The following is a 20788-nucleotide window of genomic DNA, read 5'->3' as shown; positions in this document are numbered from 1 at the left end:
GAAATAAATGTTCATTCAGAAATTAATCATCGGTTCAGTTTAATTCCCACTAGGTGATACAACAACTGCAATGAATCATGAAAAAGTCAAAAATTAAAGATGAAAAAAAAAAAGTGTTTCTGAAACACAGACAAACAGATAAGCAAACAAACATTATTTTATTTACAAATGATCAGTATTTGTGGACAATGCATCTTTTTCAGGAATAGATCATTATTTTGTTGAACAATGGTGTGGAAGGAAAGTTAGAATTCTTTCCCTCATATCTATTCTACTCTCTTGTATACTTAAGAAAGATGAGGTCAAGCCAGATGGACAGGCCAGAAGGTAGCTTGTTTTCTGTTTGTATTTACGATGAGAACCTTGGAGACAATGTCAAACAGTATGATTGAAGTGCCTGCTCCCTTATTTGTGTATTAACCTATGAACTCTGTCTTCTAATGATATATATTCTGCTTAGCTAACTCTCTAATGATAATAGAGTAATGACTCTGTGATTGTAACCAGATCTTTGTTCTTTATGAATTAAAGCCTCTGACTTTTAAATGAAGGCAGAGGGACTTTGGGATCTTCTTGATTCACTGTTCCTCTCCACGCTGCGTGTATTAAAGGCATTGCAACTGACGTTCCAACCTGATTGAAGATGTTTTTTCTTCCACATTACATGGCGACGAGGATGGGATCGCTAACCCTGACGGAGAGGACTGGAGTGGACAGACCAGTGACCAGCAAAACCGAAAAATAGCAAAATAGAAAAAGGTAAGGCAGCCTTTTTGAAAAATTCCCCACTGCAGTGCTTTACTTTCACTGGTCTGCTCGCCTGGCCCTCTGACTATCAGGTAACGCGATCTATATTTGAATTCAACGTTGTTGCTTGTCTTACATCAAGTACTTGAGGCAGGAAATGTTTTCTTGCTTGTTACCATAGACTTGACTGTGTCTTCTTGTTTGTGAAGAAATAGGACTGTGTTTTCCTGTTTGGGTTCCCGCAGAAAAAAGTGTCTCTCTAAACTGCAGCGTAGGTTTGACATACTATTAGAAAATAATAATAATAATAATAATAATAATAATAATAATAATAAATAAATAAAAGAGCGCTAATTAATTGTTCAATATCTGATATGCCGGTGATAATATAAAAAGCACGTGTTTTATAGAACCATACAATGGTTTGGTAAATGAAGAAACGTCATTAAGTTATATGCAGGTTATATGAATGCAAACATGTTGAAAAACATGTTTGTTATTATTCGTATATAGGATTTATTTTAATTTGTCTTTTGTTTGGTTATATTTATTTATTTATTTTTCTCTCTCTTTTTCTTTTTATATTTTCTCCCCAGTTATTTTATATGTATGATAACTATGGAGTGAAGATTTGCGCGATGTGCACAAGTGGTTTGACTGGACAACAGGTGACAGAAAGTTAAGGTTTCCAGAAGATGGGACTTTTGATTCAGATAGACTTGAGCACCTAAAAACGGTTTTGCAAAATAGGAATACAAAGCCGGGAGAAGTAAACTAGAAAGTGTTTATGATGTGGAGTGATTCATGTATATTAAATAATGAGAAAGCAATGCTAGCTATCTTAAAACATTTGTTAGAGAAAAGAAAGAAAAGACTGAAGGCACAATTCAATCTAGCCTAAGCGGAATGCACCAAAGACAAATAATATATATATATATAATTTCAGTATAAATGAGTCCTCAAAATACTGAAGGAAATTTACTAGATAAGTAATAAATAAGGGTAGTTTGAGACACTGCAGGTCAAAATAACATGCCAACCAAAACCATGGTATCCGAATTTACTTTGGATATAAATTAATATGCGTCTCTTTGTCTGTTTGTACGTTTACAGTTAAATGTCGGTATTTTGTCTTTCATTCACTGTATAGTCCAGAATATGACTAAGAGTGTCATAGTCACAAATAGTTACAGAATGATAGCTAAAAAACGCCAGTTAAATATGTTGTAATAACAGACCTACAAGAAAGTAACTGTACACAGAATGCTATTGCAAACAGAAATAATAATACAAAATTAAATTATTTAAATAGATCTTACGAATACAGAAGTTAAAAGTAACATGTTAGAAATGGAATTAGAGCCAAATTTAGAAAAAGGAATCCGAGGCAACCGCAAACATCCGATGAAGGTTTCTTAGATATTGAGAAACAGATAAACAGTTACTTCAGGAAATTAAAGATGTGCTCATTTGGTAGCTATGAGTTCCACCATGAAGATTTTAAATCCCCAGATATAAGATTAATAAATACAAGGTGTAGGTAAGAAATGAACTATTGATCAGTTCAATCTGACTTTGGGAACAGTTCTTCTGAACCTGTACCGGTGTAGATTGGACTTCAATAGGAGAAAGCTGACACAATAAAGACAGATATGAGCCTCGCAGGCGGACAGTCTTAGTGCCCACGCAGGCTCTTCATTGGGGAAATCATTGACTGAACACTTTTTTTGAAAAATTGTTTTCCTGAGGTATCTGGGAATCATTATTGAAATCAATTAAAATGCTTATTTTCTAAAAATATATTTTATTAGGAACATATCTTAATTAATTAACTCAAATAATGGAGCGAAATATGTGTATAAATAGTAATAATACATGTCAATACATATAACTTGAATTGTCTAGTAAGAAATTAGGAGAAGGAGAAAGAACAGCTGTTAGGATACAGAGTGATGTTTTCAGAGGGTCTGAGCGATGTTGGTGGAGGTTTGAGGACGTTGACAAGGGGTTTAAGATTTGATGAGGCTTGGGAAGCTGTAAAAAGGATTTTGGTATGTGTGAAAGAAATGTGCTGCCACTTTCAGCACAAGAGTTTTGATGGCGATTGAATGGAATATGAGGGAAAATAAGGAAGCTACTAAAGGTGTAATATAACTAATTTAATGAAACATAGTCGTGGCAAGTTATAAAACTGTTTGGAAATAGTCCTTTCACAAACAGAAATACCCTATCAATTAGGAAGAGGGGGGCAGGGGGCAAGGGCCGTGACACTGCTCCCCCTGATCGCCTGAGCAGACAAGCAGCCTGAGATGACTGTGAGAGAGAGAGAGAGATAGAGAGAAGGCAGAGACTGTAACTACGTGTAAGGGTTCATAACTTACTGCAAACAGAGCAAGAGTGTCATGAATGGTAATTTACACTGCTTGTATTATAATGATAATAATTATTGTAATGGTCTCAAATATTTAAGTTAGATAAAAGGACAAAGATAAGCACATTGTGTTGAAAGTTTGACAACGCCACACAAAACAGTATCTACACTAGGAAGTAAAGCTGATTCAGTAACAAAGGAGATATGATGCTGCTGATGACAGCTGAGTGCTGTACTGAAATAATTTGATAAATTAGATAAATTGGAATCAAGATTATTATTATTTTGAATTGTCCCTTTACTAGAAACTTTATAGATTGTGCGAATGTCAACTAATGTGATAGAGTTGCATTTTATAAGGAGGATCTCTGATGTTGTGCGAACCACACGTTGTGTCTTCAGATGACTGATTTATTCCAGATATGCATATTATGAATCGTGTCCTGAAGGAACTAATGTCTGACCCGTAGTGGCAGAGGTGCATATGGAGAAGACGCTTGTGTTCTCCTTGAGACACAGTAGGCCGAGGGCGTGGCTTTAAAGACAGCCTCTCGGCATCTTGAACAGACCAATGTTGAGGTCCACAACGCTGAAGTGATGCTTGATTTAGTGGAGAAATAAGTTGAAGGTTTTCCAGATTATAGGAATCTACAATATATTGTGAAACAGCTCAGATGATGTCTGGAGTAGCATATATTCTTGTATTGATAGTTAAATTTATAATGTACTATTAGTGGAGATGTCACATTATTCAAATGGTAGAATGAAAGCCATGAAGTCAGAATCAGTCCATTGCCCTTCTCTTAAGATTTGTAAAATGTACAATGTTTATAAATCAAAACGCAACAAATATATGTACAATACAGTTTACAAACTGAATTTGTAGAAATAACATTTTGCTGACTTTTGTATTTTCTTAGAAGGAACGAAATGTATGTGTTATGTAGGTTGAAACTAGGATTTGACTTTCATGACCTGGGGCAGGATGAAATGTAATTTGAGATGCACTGTAAAAGCTCCAGGAAATTGCAACTGGCCACTGCACCTTCCATAAGAGAGCTCAAACATTTGCTAATGCATTGGTTGCCTCACAGGCACTCTTTCCCTGGTTTGCCCATCTGGCACATGGTGTTGGCCACACGGGCAAAGGGGGGATGTGTACATCAGTCTTTTAAATTGGTTTGCCCCAGGTTTTATTGTAACAGCTTAGCAATATTGTAGAACTTACCACATTTGTCAAGCCCATAATGCTGCAAAAGCTCATATGCAAATAGATTGTGTTCAAAAGCTTAAATGTTGTGGATATGATTATGTACTTGTAATAATGTATAGGTTTTCTAAATGGGTTGAGGCCTATCCCATAGGAAGGCTGGAGTAGTAACAGTAGCAAAAATACTGTTAAGGGATGTTATATGTAGATTTCGCATTCCAGGGAAATTTCCAGCGATAGGAACACTCACTTCACTGGGACAATAGTGCAGGAACTATGCAAAGTCCTGCGAGGTAAACAACATTTTCCCTGCCCATCACTCTCAGTCAGCTGGAGCAGAGGAGAGACAAAATGGGATATTAAAAAATAAGCTGGCTAAAATATGCAAACAAACAGGACTCAAACGTCCAGATGCCCTACCTATAGTCCTAATGACAATGAGATCATCAGCAAATTGAAAAAATCTGGTCTTCCTTCATGTGAGATTATTATGGGATGACTTATGAGACTTTCCATCACTCCTCCATTGTCTGTAAGGGAAATGGACATTCATTTGATGGTTGATGCTATGTTGTCTTTCCATATGGGACTAACACGTGCATTCAAAGCTGTTCATTCACAGGTGAAAGCCAACCTGACTGAACCATCCCAGCAGGATTGCCGCCCCTTCCAGCAGGGTGACTATGTGTATATCAAAGCACACAAGAGAAAGTCCATCCCAGGTGGACAGGGCCCTACCAGGTGCTCCTGACCACCCATACAGCTGTGAGGTGCCAAGGAAAGATGACATGGATCCACTCCTCCCACTGCAAATTGAGGCGATCAGCACAACCCTGGTGGAGAACAGATCGATGCTCGCCTTAGCCTGGACCCTCTTCCTCATCGCCTGCGGGACTATTGAATGTGCCATAGTAATCTAGGAAGAGGGCACCTTCAACTCCAAGCGGATGGAATCATCACTGACTGGGGAAACCAGTCCAGAAGAAGCTGACATCGGCATCACCCAGCAGCTAAAAGCACAGGGCCAGAGCAGTGGCCCAAAGGAGCAACAGGACGCATGGGTACACAAATACCGGGTGACGTGCTAGTAACCTCTCCCCTTTTGCATATTAACACCACAGACATTAACATGTACACTGATAGAATACAACTGAGAATTCAACAGCGACGAGACAGCCACCTGACCAGCGGAAACGCCCCCGACTCCACCTGTCTTATCAGTTTACAAAATACTTGAATCTGTCAAGGTGCTGGGTGTGCTCTTATGTGCCCCATAACACTGAGGGATGCATTCCCGTGATCCCAGTTCCCTTGAATGTGGAAGATAACTGTGCAATATGGAAACATTATAGAACGGAAATGAGTATTTGCAATACTGTTAATGCATCTGCCTCAAAGTTTACTGAACAGATTCATGATCTCACGGATCACATTCGTAAAGAAGTTACTAAAATCCACCAGACCTTGAAGTGGTCTCTGGAGAGCTGGATAAGTGGCTCCCTTGGAAGAATTGGTGCTATTATAGCCCAGAGTCTGCTTTTTATCCTTGGTATACTCATTCTTCTCTATATTTGTTTTGTACTGATCAAGTGTTGCTGTGCATGCACTGCTACAGAAATGCAGAACAGCCTTACTCCTGTTGAAATAAAGGAGTCTGTTAAAATTATGTATGAGGAAATGCTGCAAGAACGCAGTGATATAATGGATCTTATGAATATAACCTAATTACACTGAATGATGTCCACTATTCCCCCTGAGATTAAGGTTTACAACTCTAGAGCCTAATCAAGACTCTGTACAAAACTATGATTGTCCTTCATAGGACAAAATGGGAGTTTGGAAGGAAAGTTAGAATTCTTTCCCTCATATCTATTCTACTCTCTTGTATACTTAAGAAAGATAAGGTCAAGCCAGATGAACAGGCCAGAAGGTAGCTTGATTTCTGTTCGTATTTACGATGAGAACCTTGGAGACAATGTCAAACAGTATGATTGAAGTGCCTGCTCCCTTATTTGTGTATTAACCTATGAACTCTGTCTTCTAATGATATATATTCTGCTTAGCTAACTCTCTAATGATAATAGAGTAATGACTCTGTGATTGTAACCAGATCTTTGTTCTTTATGAATTAAAGCCTCTGACTTTTAAATGAAGGCAGAGGGACTTTGGGATCTTCTTGATTCACTGTTCCTCTCCACGCTGCGTGTATTAAAGGCATTGCAACTGACGTTCCAACCTGATTGAAGATGTTTTTTCTTCCACATTACATGGCGACGAGGATGGGATCGCTAACCCTGACGGAGAGGACTGGAGTGGACAGACCAGTGACCAGCAAAACCGAAAAATAGCAAAATAGAAAAAGGTAAGGCAGCCTTTTTGAAAAATTCCCCACTGCAGTGCTTTACTTTCACTGGTCTGCTCGCCTGGCCCTCTGAGTATCAGGTAACGCGATCTATATTTGAATTCAACGTTGTTGCTTGTCTTACATCAAGTACTTGAGGCAGGAAATGTTTTCTTGCTTGTTACCATAGACTTGACTGTGTCTTCTTGTTTGTGAAGAAATAGGACTGTGTTTTCCTGTTTGGGTTCCCGCAGAAAAAAGTGTGTCTCTAAACTGCAGCGTAGGTTTGACATACTATTAGAAAATAATAATAATAATAATAATAATAATAATAATAATAATAATAATAATAATAATAAATAAATAAAAGAGCGCTAATTAATTGTTCAATATCTGATATGCCGGTGATAATATAAAAAGCACGTGTTTTATAGAACCATACAATGGTTTGGTAAATGAAGAAACGTCATTAAGTTATATGCAGGTTATATGAATGCAAACATGTTGAAAAACATGTTTGTTATTATTCGTATATAGGATTTATTTTAATTTGTCTTTTGTTTGGTTATATTTATTTATTTATTTTTCTCTCTCTTTTTCTTTTTATATTTTCTCCCCAGTTATTTTATATGTATGATAACTATGGAGTGTAGATTTGCGCGATGTGCACAAGTGGTTTGACTGGACAACAGGTGACAGAAAGTTAAGGTTTCCAGAAGATGGGACTTTTGATTCAGATAGACTTGAGCACCTAAAAACGGTTTTGCAAAATAGGAATACAAAGCCGGGAGAAGTAAACTAGAAAGTGTTTATGATGTGGAGTGATTCATGTATATTAAATAATGAGAAAGCAATGCTAGCTATCTTAAAACATTTGTTAGAGAAAAGAAAGAAAAGACAAAAGGCACAATTCAATCTAGCCTAAGCTGAATGCACCAAAGACAAATAATATATATATATATAATTTCAGTATAAATGAGTCCTCAAGATACTGAAGGAAATTTACTAGATAAGTAATAAATAAGGGTAGTTTGAGACACTGCAGGTCAAAATAACATGCCAACCAAAACCATGGTATCCGAATTTACTTTGGATATAAATTAATATGCGTCTCTTTGTCTGTTTGTACGTTTACAGTTAAATGTCGGTATTTTGTCTTTCATTCACTGTATAGTCCAGAATATGACTAAGAGTGTCATAGTCACAAATAGTTACAGAATGATAGCTAAAAAACGCCAGTTAAATATGTTGTAATAACAGACCTACAAGAAAGTAACTGTACACAGAATGCTATTGCAAACAGAAATAATAATACAAAATTAAATTATTTAAATAGATCTTACGAATACAGAAGTTAAAAGTAACATGTTAGAAATGGAATTAGAGCCAAATTTAGAAAAAGGAATCCGAGGCAAACGCAAACATCCGATGAAGGTTTCTTAGATATTGAGAAACAGATAAACAGTTACTTCAGGAAATTAAAGATGTGCTCATTTGGTAGCTATGAGTTCCACCATGAAGATTTTAAATCCCCAGATATAAGATTAATAAATACAAGGTGTAGGTAAGAAATGAACTATTGATCAGTTCAATCTGACTTTGGGAACAGTTCTTCTGAACCTGTACCGGTGTAGATTGGACTTCAATAGGAGAAAGCTGACACAATAAAGACAGATATGAGCCTCGCAGGCGGACAGTCTTAGTGCCCACGCAGGCTCTTCATTGGGGAAATCATTGACTGAACACTTTTTTTGAAAAATTGTTTTCCTGAGGTATCTGGGAATCATTATTGAAATCAATTAAAATGCTTATTTTCTAAAAATATATTTTATTAGGAACATATCTTAATTAATTAACTCAAATAATGGAGCGAAATATGTGTATAAATAGTAATAATACATGTCAATACATATAACTTGAATTGTCTAGTAAGAAATTAGGAGAAGGAGAAAGAACAGCTGTTAGGATACAGAGTGATGTTTTCAGAGGGTCTGAGCGATGTTGGTGGAGGTTTGAGGACGTTGACAAGGGGTTTAAGATTTGATGAGGCTTGGGAAGCTGTAAAAAGGATTTTGGTATGTGTGAAAGAAATGTGCTGCCACTTTCAGCACAAGAGTTTTGATGGCGATTGAATGGAATATGAGGGAAAATAAGGAAGCTACTAAAGGTGTAATATAACTAATTTAATGAAACATAGTCGTGGCAAGTTATAAAACTGTTTGGAAATAGTCCTTTCACAAACAGAAATACCCTATCAATTAGGAAGAGGGGGGCAGGGGGCAAGGGCCGTGACACTGCTCCCCCTGATCGCCTGAGCAGACAAGCAGCCTGAGATGACTGTGAGAGAGAGAGAGAGATAGAGAGAAGGCAGAGACTGTAACTACGTGTAAGGGTTCATAACTTACTGCAAACAGAGCAAGAGTGTCATGAATGGTAATTTACACTGCTTGTATTATAATGATAATAATTATTGTAATGGTCTCAAATATTTAAGTTAGATAAAAGGACAAAGATAAGCACATTGTGTTGAAAGTTTGACAACGCCACACAAAACAGTATCTACACTAGGAAGTAAAGCTGATTCAGTAACAAAGGAGATATGATGCTGCTGATGACAGCTGAGTGCTGTACTGAAATAATTTGATAAATTAGATAAATTGGAATCAAGATTATTATTATTTTGAATTGTCCCTTTACTAGAAACTTTATAGATTGTGCGAATGTCAACTAATGTGATAGAGTTGCATTTTATAAGGAGGATCTCTGATGTTGTGCGAACCACACGTTGTGTCTTCAGATGACTGATTTATTCCAGATATGCATATTATGAATCGTGTCCTGAAGGAACTGATGTCTGACCCGTAGTGGCAGAGGTGCATATGGAGAAGACGCTTGTGTTCTCCTTGAGACACAGTAGGCCGAGGGCGTGGCTTTAAAGACAGCCTCTCGGCATCTTGAACAGACCAATGTTGAGGTCCACAACGCTGAAGTGATGCTTGATTTAGTGGAGAAATAAGTTGAAGGTTTTCCAGATTATAGGAATCTACAATATATTGTGAAACAGCTCAGATGATGTCTGGAGTAGCATATATTCTTGTATTGATAGTTAAATTTATAATGTACTATTAGTGGAGATGTCACATTATTCAAATGGTAGAATGAAAGCCATGAAGTCAGAATCAGTCCATTGCCCTTCTCTTAAGATTTGTAAAATGTACAATGTTTATAAATCAAAACGCAACAAATATATGTACAATACAGTTTACAAACTGAATTTGTAGAAATAACATTTTGCTGACTTTTGTATTTTCTTAGAAGGAACGAAATGTATGTGTTATGTAGGTTGAAACTAGGATTTGACTTTCATGACCTGGGGCAGGATGAAATGTAATTTGAGATGCACTGTAAAAGCTCCAGGAAATTGCAACTGGCCACTGCACCTTCCATAAGAGAGCTCAAACATTTGCTAATGCATTGGTTGCCTCACAGGCACTCTTTCCCTGGTTTGCCCATCTGGCACATGGTGTTGGCCACACGGGCAAAGGGGGGATGTGTGCATCAGTCTTTTAAATTGGTTTGCCCCAGGTTTTATTGTAACAGCTTAGCAATATTGTAGAACTTACCACATTTGTCAAGCCCATAATGCTGCAAAAGCTCATATGCAAATAGATTGTGTTCAAAAGCTTAAATGTTGTGGATATGATTATGTACTTGTAATAATGTATAGGTTTTCTAAATGGGTTGAGGCCTATCCCATAGGAAGGCTGGAGTAGTAACAGTAGCAAAAATACTGTTAAGGGATGTTATATGTAGATTTCGCATTCCAGGGAAATTTCCAGCGATAGGAACACTCACTTCACTGGGACAATAGTGCAGGAACTATGCAAAGTCCTGCGAGGTAAACAACATTTTCCCTGCCCATCACTCTCAGTCAGCTGGAGCAGAGGAGAGACAAAATGGGATATCAAAGAATAAGCTGGCTAAAATATGCAAACAAACAGGACTCAAACATCCAGATGCCCTACCTATAGTCCTAATGACAATGAGATCATCAGCAAATTGAAAAAATCTGGTCTTCCTTCATGTGAGATTATTATGGGATGACTTATGAGACTTTCCATCACTCCTCCATTGTCTGTAAGGGAAATGGACATTCATTTGATGGTTGATGCTATGTTGTCTTTCCATATGGGACTAACACGTGCATTCAAAGCTGTTCATTCACAGGTGAAAGCCAACCTGACTGAACCATCCCAGCAGGATTGCCGCCCCTTCCAGCAGGGTGACTATGTGTATATCAAAGCACACAAGAGAAAGTCCATCCCAGGTGGACAGGGCCCTACCAGGTGCTCCTGACCACCCATACAGCTGTGAGGTGCCAAGGAAAGATGACATGGATCCACTCCTCCCACTGCAAATTGAGGCGATCAGCACAACCCTGGTGGAGAACAGATCGATGCTCGCCTTAGCCTGGACCCTCTTCCTCATCGCCTGCGGGACTATTGAATGTGCCATAGTAATCTAGGAAGAGGGCACCTTCAACTCCAAGCGGATGGAATCATCACTGACTGGGGAAACCAGTCCAGAAGAAGCTGACATCGGCATCACCCAGCAGCTAAAAGCACAGGGCCAGAGCAGTGGCCCAAAGGAGCAACAGGACGCATGGGTACACAAATACCGGGTGACGTGCTAGTAACCTCTCCCCTTTTGCATATTAACACCACAGACATTAACATGTACACTGATAGAATACAACTGAGAATTCAACAGCGACGAGACAGCCACCTGACCAGCGGAAACGCCCCCGACTCCACCTGTCTTATCAGTTTACAAAATACTTGAATCTGTCAAGGTGCTGGGTGTGCTCTTATGTGCCCCATAACACTGAGGGATGCATTCCCGTGATCCCAGTTCCCTTGAATGTGGAAGATAACTGTGCAATATGGAAACATTATAGAACGGAAATGAGTATTTGCAATACTGTTAATGCATCTGCCTCAAAGTTTACTGAACAGATTCATGATCTCACGGATCACATTCGTAAAGAAGTTACTAAAATCCACCAGACCTCAAAGTGGTCTCTGGAGAGCTGTATAAGTGGCTCCCTTGGAAGAATTGGTGCTATTATAGCCCAGAGTCTGCTTTTTATCCTTGGCATACTCATTCTTCTCTATATTTGTTTTGTACTGATCAAGTGTTGCTGTGCATGCACTGCTACAGAAATGCAGAACAGCCTTACTCCTGTTGAAATAAAGGAGTCTGTTAAAATGATGTATGAGGAAATGCTGCAAGAACGCAGTGATATAATGGATCTTATGAATATAACCTAATTACACTGAATGATGTCCACTATTCCCCCTGAGATTAAGGTTTACAACTCTAGAGCCTAATCAAGACTCTGTACAAAACTATGATTGTCCTTCATAGGACAAAATGGGAGTTTGGAAGGAAAGTTAGAATTCTTTCCCTCATATCTATTCTACTCTCTTGTATACTTAAGAAAGATAAGGTCAAGCCAGATGGACAGGCCAGAAAGTAGCTTGTTTTCTGTTCGTATTTACGATGAGAACCTTGGAGACAATGTCAAACAGTATGATTGAAGTGCCTGCTCCCTTATTTGTGTATTAACCTATGAACTCTGTCTTCTAATGATATATATTCTGCTTAGCTAACTCTCTAATGATAATAGAGTAATGACTCTGTGATTGTAACCAGATCTTTGTTCTTTATGAATTAAAGCCTCTGACTTTTAAATGAAGGCAGAGGGACTTTGGGATCTTCTTGATTCACTGTTCCTCTCCACGCTGCGTGTATTAAAGGCATTGCAACTGACGTTCCAACCTGATTGAAGATGTTTTTTCTTCCACATTACATGGCGACGAGGATGGGATCGCTAACCCTGACGGAGAGGACTGGAGTGGACAGACCAGTGACCAGCAAAACCGAAAAATAGCAAAATAGAAAAAGGTAAGGCAGCCTTTTTGAAAAATTCCCCACTGCAGTGCTTTACTTTCACTGGTCTGCTCGCCTGGCCCTCTGACTATCAGGTAACGCGATCTATATTTGAATTCAACGTTGTTGCTTGTCTTACATCAAGTACTTGAGGCAGGAAATGTTTTCTTGCTTGTTACCATAGACTTGACTGTGTCTTCTTGTTTGTGAAGAAATAGGACTGTGTTTTCCTGTTTGGGTTCCCGCAGAAAAAAGTGTGTCTGTAAACTGCAGCGTAGGTTTGACATACTATTAGAAAATAATAATAATAATAATAATAATAATAATAATAATAATAATAAATAAATAAAAGAGCACTAATTAATTGTTCAATATCTGATATGCCGGTGATAATATAAAAAGCACGTGTTTTATAGAACCATACAATGGTTTGGTAAATGAAGAAACGTCATTAAGTTATATGCAAGTTATATGAATGCAAACATGTTGAAAAACATGTTTGTTATTATTCGTATATAGGATTTATTTTAATTTGTCTTTTGTTTGGTTATATTTATTTATTTATTTTTCTCTCTCTTTTTCTTTTTATATTTTCTCCCCAGTTATTTTATATGTATGATAACTATGGAGTGAAGATTTGCGCGATGTGCACAAGTGGTTTGACTGGACAACAGGTGACAGAAAGTTAAGGTTTCCAGAAGATGGGACTTTTGATTCAGATAGACTTGAGCACCTAAAAACGGTTTTGCAAAATAGGAATACAAAGCCGGGAGAAGTAAACTAGAAAGTGTTTATGATGTGGAGTGATTCATGTATATTAAATAATGAGAAAGCAATGCTAGCTATCTTAAAACATTTGTTAGAGAAAAGAAAGAAAAGACAAAAGGCACAATTCAATCTAGCCTAAGCTGAATGCACCAAAGACAAATAATATATATATATATAATTTCAGTATAAATGAGTCCTCAAGATACTGAAGGAAATTTACTAGATAAGTAATAAATAAGGGTAGTTTGAGACACTGCAGGTCAAAATAACATGCCAACCAAAACCATGGTATCCGAATTTACTTTGGATATAAATTAATATGCGTCTCTTTGTCTGTTTGTACGTTTACAGTTAAATGTCGGTATTTTGTCTTTCATTCACTGTATAGTCCAGAATATGACTAAGAGTGTCATAGTCACAAATAGTTACAGAATGATAGCTAAAAAACGCCAGTTAAATATGTTGTAATAACAGACCTACAAGAAAGTAACTGTACACAGAATGCTATTGCAAACAGAAATAATAATACAAAATTAAATTATTTAAATAGATCTTACGAATACAGAAGTTAAAAGTAACATGTTAGAAATGGAATTAGAGCCAAATTTAGAAAAAGGAATCCGAGGCAACCGCAAACATCCGATGAAGGTTTCTTAGATATTGAGAAACAGATAAACAGTTACTTCAGGAAATTAAAGATGTGCTCATTTGGTAGCTATGAGTTCCACCATGAAGATTTTAAATCCCCAGATATAAGATTAATAAATACAAGGTGTAGGTAAGAAATGAACTATTGATCAGTTCAATCTGACTTTGGGAACAGTTCTTCTGAACCTGTACCGGTGTAGATTGGACTTCAATAGGAGAAAGCTGACACAATAAAGACAGATATGAGCCTCGCAGGCGGACAGTCTTAGTGCCCACGCAGGCTCTTCATTGGGGAAATCATTGACTGAACACTTTTTTTGAAAAATTGTTTTCCTGAGGTATCTGGGAATCATTATTGAAATCAATTAAAATGCTTATTTTCTAAAAATATATTTTATTAGGAACATATCTTAATTAATTAACTCAAATAATGGAGCGAAATATGTGTATAAATAGTAATAATACATGTCAATACATATAACTTGAATTGTCTAGTAAGAAATTAGGAGAAGGAGAAAGAACAGCTGTTAGGATACAGAGTGATGTTTTCAGAGGGTCTGAGCGATGTTGGTGGAGGTTTGAGGACGTTGACAAGGGGTTTAAGATTTGATGAGGCTTGGGAAGCTGTAAAAAGGATTTTGGTATGTGTGAAAGAAATGTGCTGCCACTTTCAGCACAAGAGTTTTGATGGCGATTGAATGGAATATGAGGGAAAATAAGGAAGCTACTAAAGGTGTAATATAACTAATTTAATGAAACATAGTCGTGGCAAGTTATAAAACTGTTTGGAAATAGTCCTTTCACAAACAGAAATACCCTATCAATTAGGAAGAGGGGGGCAGGGGGCAAGGGCCGTGACACTGCTCCCCCTGATCGCCTGAGCAGACAAGCAGCCTGAGATGACTGTGAGAGAGAGAGAGAGATAGAGAGAAGGCAGAGACTGTAACTACGTGTAAGGGTTCATAACTTACTGCAAACAGAGCAAGAGTGTCATGAATGGTAATTTACACTGCTTGTATTATAATGATAATAATTATTGTAATGGTCTCAAATATTTAAGTTAGATAAAAGGACAAAGATAAGCACATTGTGTTGAAAGTTTGACAACGCCACACAAAACAGTATCTACACTAGGAAGTAAAGCTGATTCAGTAACAAAGGAGATATGATGCTGCTGATGACAGCTGAGTGCTGTACTGAAATAATTTGATAAATTAGATAAATTGGAATCAAGATTATTATTATTTTGAATTGTCCCTTTACTAGAAACTTTATAGATTGTGCGAATGTCAACTAATGTGATAGAGTTGCATTTTATAAGGAGGATCTCTGATGTTGTGCGAACCACACGTTGTGTCTTCAGATGACTGATTTATTCCAGATATGCATATTATAAATCGTGTCCTGAAGGAACTGATGTCTGACCCGTAGTGGCAGAGGTGCATATGGAGAAGACGCTTGTGTTCTCCTTGAGACACAGTAGGCCGAGGGCGTGGCTTTAAAGACAGCCTCTCGGCATCTTGAACAGACCAATGTTGAGGTCCACAATGCTGAAGTGATGCTTGATTTAGTGGAGAAATAAGTTGAAGGTTTTCCAGATTATAGGAATCTACAATATATTGTGAAACAGCTCAGATGATGTCTGGAGTAGCATATATTCTTGTATTGATAGTTAAATTTATAATGTACTATTAGTGGAGATGTCACATTATTCAAATGGTAGAATGAAAGCCATGAAGTCAGAATCAGTCCATTGCCCTTCTCTTAAGATTTGTAAAATGTACAATGTTTATAAATCAAAACGCAACAAATATATGTACAATACAGTTTACAAACTGAATTTGTAGAAATAACATTTTGCTGACTTTTGTATTTTCTTAGAAGGAACGAAATGTATGTGTTATGTAGGTTGAAACTAGGATTTGACTTTCATGACCTGGGGCAGGATGAAATGTAATTTGAGATGCACTGTAAAAGCTCCAGGAAATTGCAACTGGCCACTGCACCTTCCATAAGAGAGCTCAAACATTTGCTAATGCATTGGTTGCCTCACAGGCACTCTTTCCCTGGTTTGCCCATCTGGCACATGGTGTTGGCCACACGGGCAAAGGGGGGATGTGTACATCAGTCTTTTAAATTGGTTTGCCCCAGGTTTTATTGTAACAGCTTAGCAATATTGTAGAACTTACCACATTTGTCAAGCCCATAATGCTGCAAAAGCTCATATGCAAATAGATTGTGTTCAAAAGCTTAAATGTTGTGGATATGATTATGTACTTGTAATAATGTATAGGTTTTCTAAATGGGTTGAGGCCTATCCCATAGGAAGGCTGGAGTAGTAACAGTAGCAAAAATACTGTTAAGGGATGTTATATGTAGATTTCGCATTCCAGGGAAATTTCCAGCGATAGGAACACTCACTTCACTGGGACAATAGTGCAGGAACTATGCAAAGTCCTGCGAGGTAAACAACATTTTCCCTGCCCATCACTCTCAGTCAGCTGGAGCAGAGGAGAGACAAAATGGGATATTAAAAAATAAGCTGGCTAAAATATGCAAACAAACAGGACTCAAACGTCCAGATGCCCTACCTATAGTCCTAATGACAATGAGATCATCAGCAAATTGAAAAAATCTGGTCTTCCTTCATGTGAGATTATTATGGGATGACTTATGAGACTTTCCATCACTCCTCCATTGTCTGTAAGGGAAATGGACATTCATTTGATGGTTGATGCTATGTTGTCTTTCCATATGGGACTAACACGTGCATTCAAAGCTGTTCATTCACAGGTGAAAGCCAACCTGACTGAACCATCCCAGCAGGATTGCCGCCCCTTCCAGCAGGGTGACTATGTGTATATCAAAGCACACAAGAGAAAGTCCATCCCAGGTGGACAGGGCCCTACCAGGTGCTCCTGACCACCCATACAGCTGTGAGGTGCCAAGGAAAGATGACATGGATCCACTCCTCCCACTGCAAATTGAGGCGATCAGCACAACCCTGGTGGAGAACAGATTGATGCTCGCCTTAGCCTGGACCCTCTTCCTCATCGCCTGCGGGACTATTGAATGTGCCATAGTAATCTAGGAAGAGGGCACCTTCAACTCCAAGCGGATGGAATCATCACTGACTGGGGAAACCAGTCCAGAAGAAGCTGACATCGGCATCACCCAGCAGCAAAAGCACAGGGCCAGAGCAGTGGCCCAAAGGAGCAACAGGACGCATGGGTACACAAATACCGGGTGACGTGCTAGTAACCTCTCCCCTTTTGCATATTAACACCACAGACATTAACATGTACACTGATAGAATACAACTGAGAATTCAACAGCGACGAGACAGCCACCTGACCAGCGGAAACGCCCCCGACTCCACCTGTCTTATCAGTTTACAAAATACTTGAATCTGTCAAGGTGCTGGGTGTGCTCTTATGTGCCCCATAACACTGAGGGATGCATTCCCGTGATCCCAGTTCCCTTGAATGTGGAAGATAACTGTGCAATATGGAAACATTATAGAACGGAAATGAGTATTTGCAATACTGTTAATGCATCTGCCTCAAAGTTTACTGAACAGATTCATGATCTCACGGATCACATTCGTAAAGAAGTTACTAAAATCCACCAGACCTTGAAGTGGTCTCTGGAGAGCTGGATAAGTGGCTCCCTTGGAAGAATTGGTGCTATTATAGCCCAGAGTCTGCTTTTTATCCTTGGTATACTCATTCTTCTCTATATTTGTTTTGTACTGATCAAGTGTTGCTGTGCATGCACTGCTACAGAAATGCAGAACAGCCTTACTCCTGTTGAAATAAAGGAGTCTGTTAAAATGATGTATGAGGAAATGCTGCAAGAACGCAGTGATATAATGGATCTTATGAATATAACCTAATTACACTGAATGATGTCCACTATTCCCCCTGAGATTAAGGTTTACAACTCTAGAGCCTAATCAAGACTCTGTACAAAACTATGATTGTCCTTCATAGGACAAAATGGGAGTTTGGAAGGAAAGTTAGAATTCTTTCCCTCATATCTATTCTACTCTCTTGTATACTTAAGAAAGATAAGGTCAAGCCAGATGGACAGGCCAGAAAGTAGCTTGTTTTCTGTTCGTATTTACGATGAGAACCTTGGAGACAATGTCAAACAGTATGATTGAAGTGCCTGCTCCCTTATTTGTGTATTAACCTATGAACTCTGTCTTCTAATGATATATATTCTGCTTAGCTAACTCTCTAATGATAATAGAGTAATGACTCTGTGATTGTAACCAGATCTTTGTTCTTTATGAATTAAAGCCTCTGACTTTTAAATGAAGGCAGAGGGACTTTGGGATCTTCTTGATTCACTGTTCCTCTCCACGCTGCGTGTATTAAAGGCATTGCAACTGACGTTCCAACCTGATTGAAGATGTTTTTTCTTCCACATTACATGGCGACGAGGATGGGATCGCTAACCCTGACGGAGAGGACTGGAGTGGACAGACCAGTGACCAGCAAAACCGAAAAATAGCAAAATAGAAAAAGGTAAGGCAGCCTTTTTGAAAAATTCCCCACTGCAGTGCTTTACTTTCACTGGTCTGCTCGCCTGGCCCTCTGACTATCAGGTAACGCGATCTATATTTGAATTCAACGTTGTTGCTTGTCTTACATCAAGTACTTGAGGCAGGAAATGTTTTCTTGCTTGTTACCATAGACTTGACTGTGTCTTCTTGTTTGTGAAGAAATAGGACTGTGTTTTCCTGTTTGGGTTCCCGCAGAAAAAAGTGTGTCTGTAAACTGCAGCGTAGGTTTGACATACTATTAGAAAATAATAATAATAATAATAATAATAATAATAATAATAAATAAATAAAAGAGCACTAATTAATTGTTCAATATCTGATATGCCGGTGATAATATAAAAAGCACGTGTTTTATAGAACCATACAATGGTTTGGTAAATGAAGAAACGTCATTAAGTTATATGCAAGTTATATGAATGCAAACATGTTGAAAAACATGTTTGTTATTATTCGTATATAGGATTTATTTTAATTTGTCTTTTGTTTGGTTATATTTATTTATTTATTTTTCTCTCTCTTTTTCTTTTTATATTTTCTCCCCAGTTATTTTATATGTATGATAACTATGGAGTGAAGATTTGCGCGATGTGCACAAGTGGTTTGACTGGACAACAGGTGACAGAAAGTTAAGGTTTCCAGAAGATGGGACTTTTGATTCAGATAGACTTGAGCACCTAAAAACGGTTTTGCAAAATAGGAATACAAAGCCGGGAGAAGTAAACTAGAAAGTGTTTATGATGTGGAGTGATTCATGTATATTAAATAATGAGAAAGCAATGCTAGCTATCTTAAAACATTTGTTAGAGAAAAGAAAGAAAAGACTGAAGGCACAATTCAATCTAGCCTAAGCTGAATGCACCAAAGACAAATAATATATATATATAATTTCAGTATAAATGAGTCCTCAAGATACTGAAGGAAATTTACTAGATAAGTAATAAATAAGGGTAGTTTGAGACACTGCAGGTCAAAATAACATGCCAACCAAAACCATGGTATCCGAATTTACTTTGGATATAAATTAATATGCGTCTCTTTGTCTGTTTGTACGTTTACAGTTAAATGTCGGTATTTTGTCTTTCATTCACTGTATAGTCCAGAATATGACTAAGAGTGTCATAGTCACAAATAGTTACAGAATGATAGCTAAAAAACGCCAGTTAAATATGTTGTAATAACAGACCTACAAGAAAGTAACTGTACACAGAATGCTATTGCAAACAGAAATAATAATACAAAATTAAATTATTTAAATAGATCTTACGAATACAGAAGTTAAAAGTAACATGTTAGAAATGGAATTAGAGCCAAATTTAGAAAAAGGAATCCGAGGCAACCGCAAACATCCGATGAAGGTTTCTTAGATATTGAGAAACAGATAAACAGTTACTTCAGGAAATTAAAGATGTGCTCATTTGGTAGCTATGAGTTCCACCATGAAGATTTTAAATCCCCAGATATAAGATTAATAAATACAAGGTGTAGGTAAGAAATGAACTATTGATCAGTTCAATCTGACTTTGGGAACAGTTCTTCTGAACCTGTACCGGTGTAGATTGGACTTCAATAGGAGAAAGCTGACACAATAAAGACAGATATGAGCCTCGCAGGCGGACAGTCTTAGTGCCCACGCAGGCTCTTCATTGGGGAAATCATTGACTGAACACTTTTTTTGAAAAATTGTTTTCCTGAGGTATCTGGGAATCATTATTGAAATCAATTAAAATGCTTATTTTCTAAAAATATATTTTATTAGGAACATATCTTAATTAATTAACTCAAATAATGGAGCGAAATATGTGTATAAATAGTAATAATACATGTCAATACATATAACTTGAATTGTCTAGTAAGAAATTAGGAGAAGGAGAAAGAACAGCTGTTAGGATACAGAGTGATGTTTTCAGAGGGTCTGAGCGATGTTGGTGGAGGTTTGAGGACGTTGACAAGGGGTTTAAGATTTGATGAGGCTTGGGAAGCTGTAAAAAGGATTTTGGTATGTGTGAAAGAAATGTGCTGCCACTTTCAGCACAAGAGTTTTGATGGCGATTGAATGGAATATGAGGGAAAATAAGGAAGCTACTAAAGGTGTAATATAACTAATTTAATGAAACATAGTCGTGGCAAGTTATAAAACTGTTTGGAAATAGTCCTTTCACAAACAGAAATACCCTATCAATT

General features: G+C 37.6%; 1 long non-coding RNA gene across 1 annotated transcript in view; it reads left to right on the top strand.

Moving 5' to 3' along the window:
- The first annotated feature begins 353 nt into the window (after window positions 1-353).
- LOC136768773 (uncharacterized) overlaps window positions 354-20788 on the top strand; it is a 37078-nt gene continuing 16643 nt past the window's right edge. The window contains exons 1-4 of the long non-coding RNA XR_010822035.1: window positions 354-759; window positions 4951-6690; window positions 10897-12636; window positions 16831-18569. This is a non-coding gene — a long non-coding RNA (uncharacterized LOC136768773). The remainder of the gene's footprint in view (window positions 760-4950; window positions 6691-10896; window positions 12637-16830; window positions 18570-20788) is intronic.

This window comes from Amia ocellicauda, chromosome 14 (genome assembly GCF_036373705.1).
Source record: "Amia ocellicauda isolate fAmiCal2 chromosome 14, fAmiCal2.hap1, whole genome shotgun sequence".
Lineage (NCBI taxonomy): Eukaryota > Metazoa > Chordata > Actinopteri > Amiiformes > Amiidae > Amia > Amia ocellicauda.
Note: the sequence above shows the minus strand (reverse complement) of the source record. Positions and strands in the feature narration are given on the sequence as shown.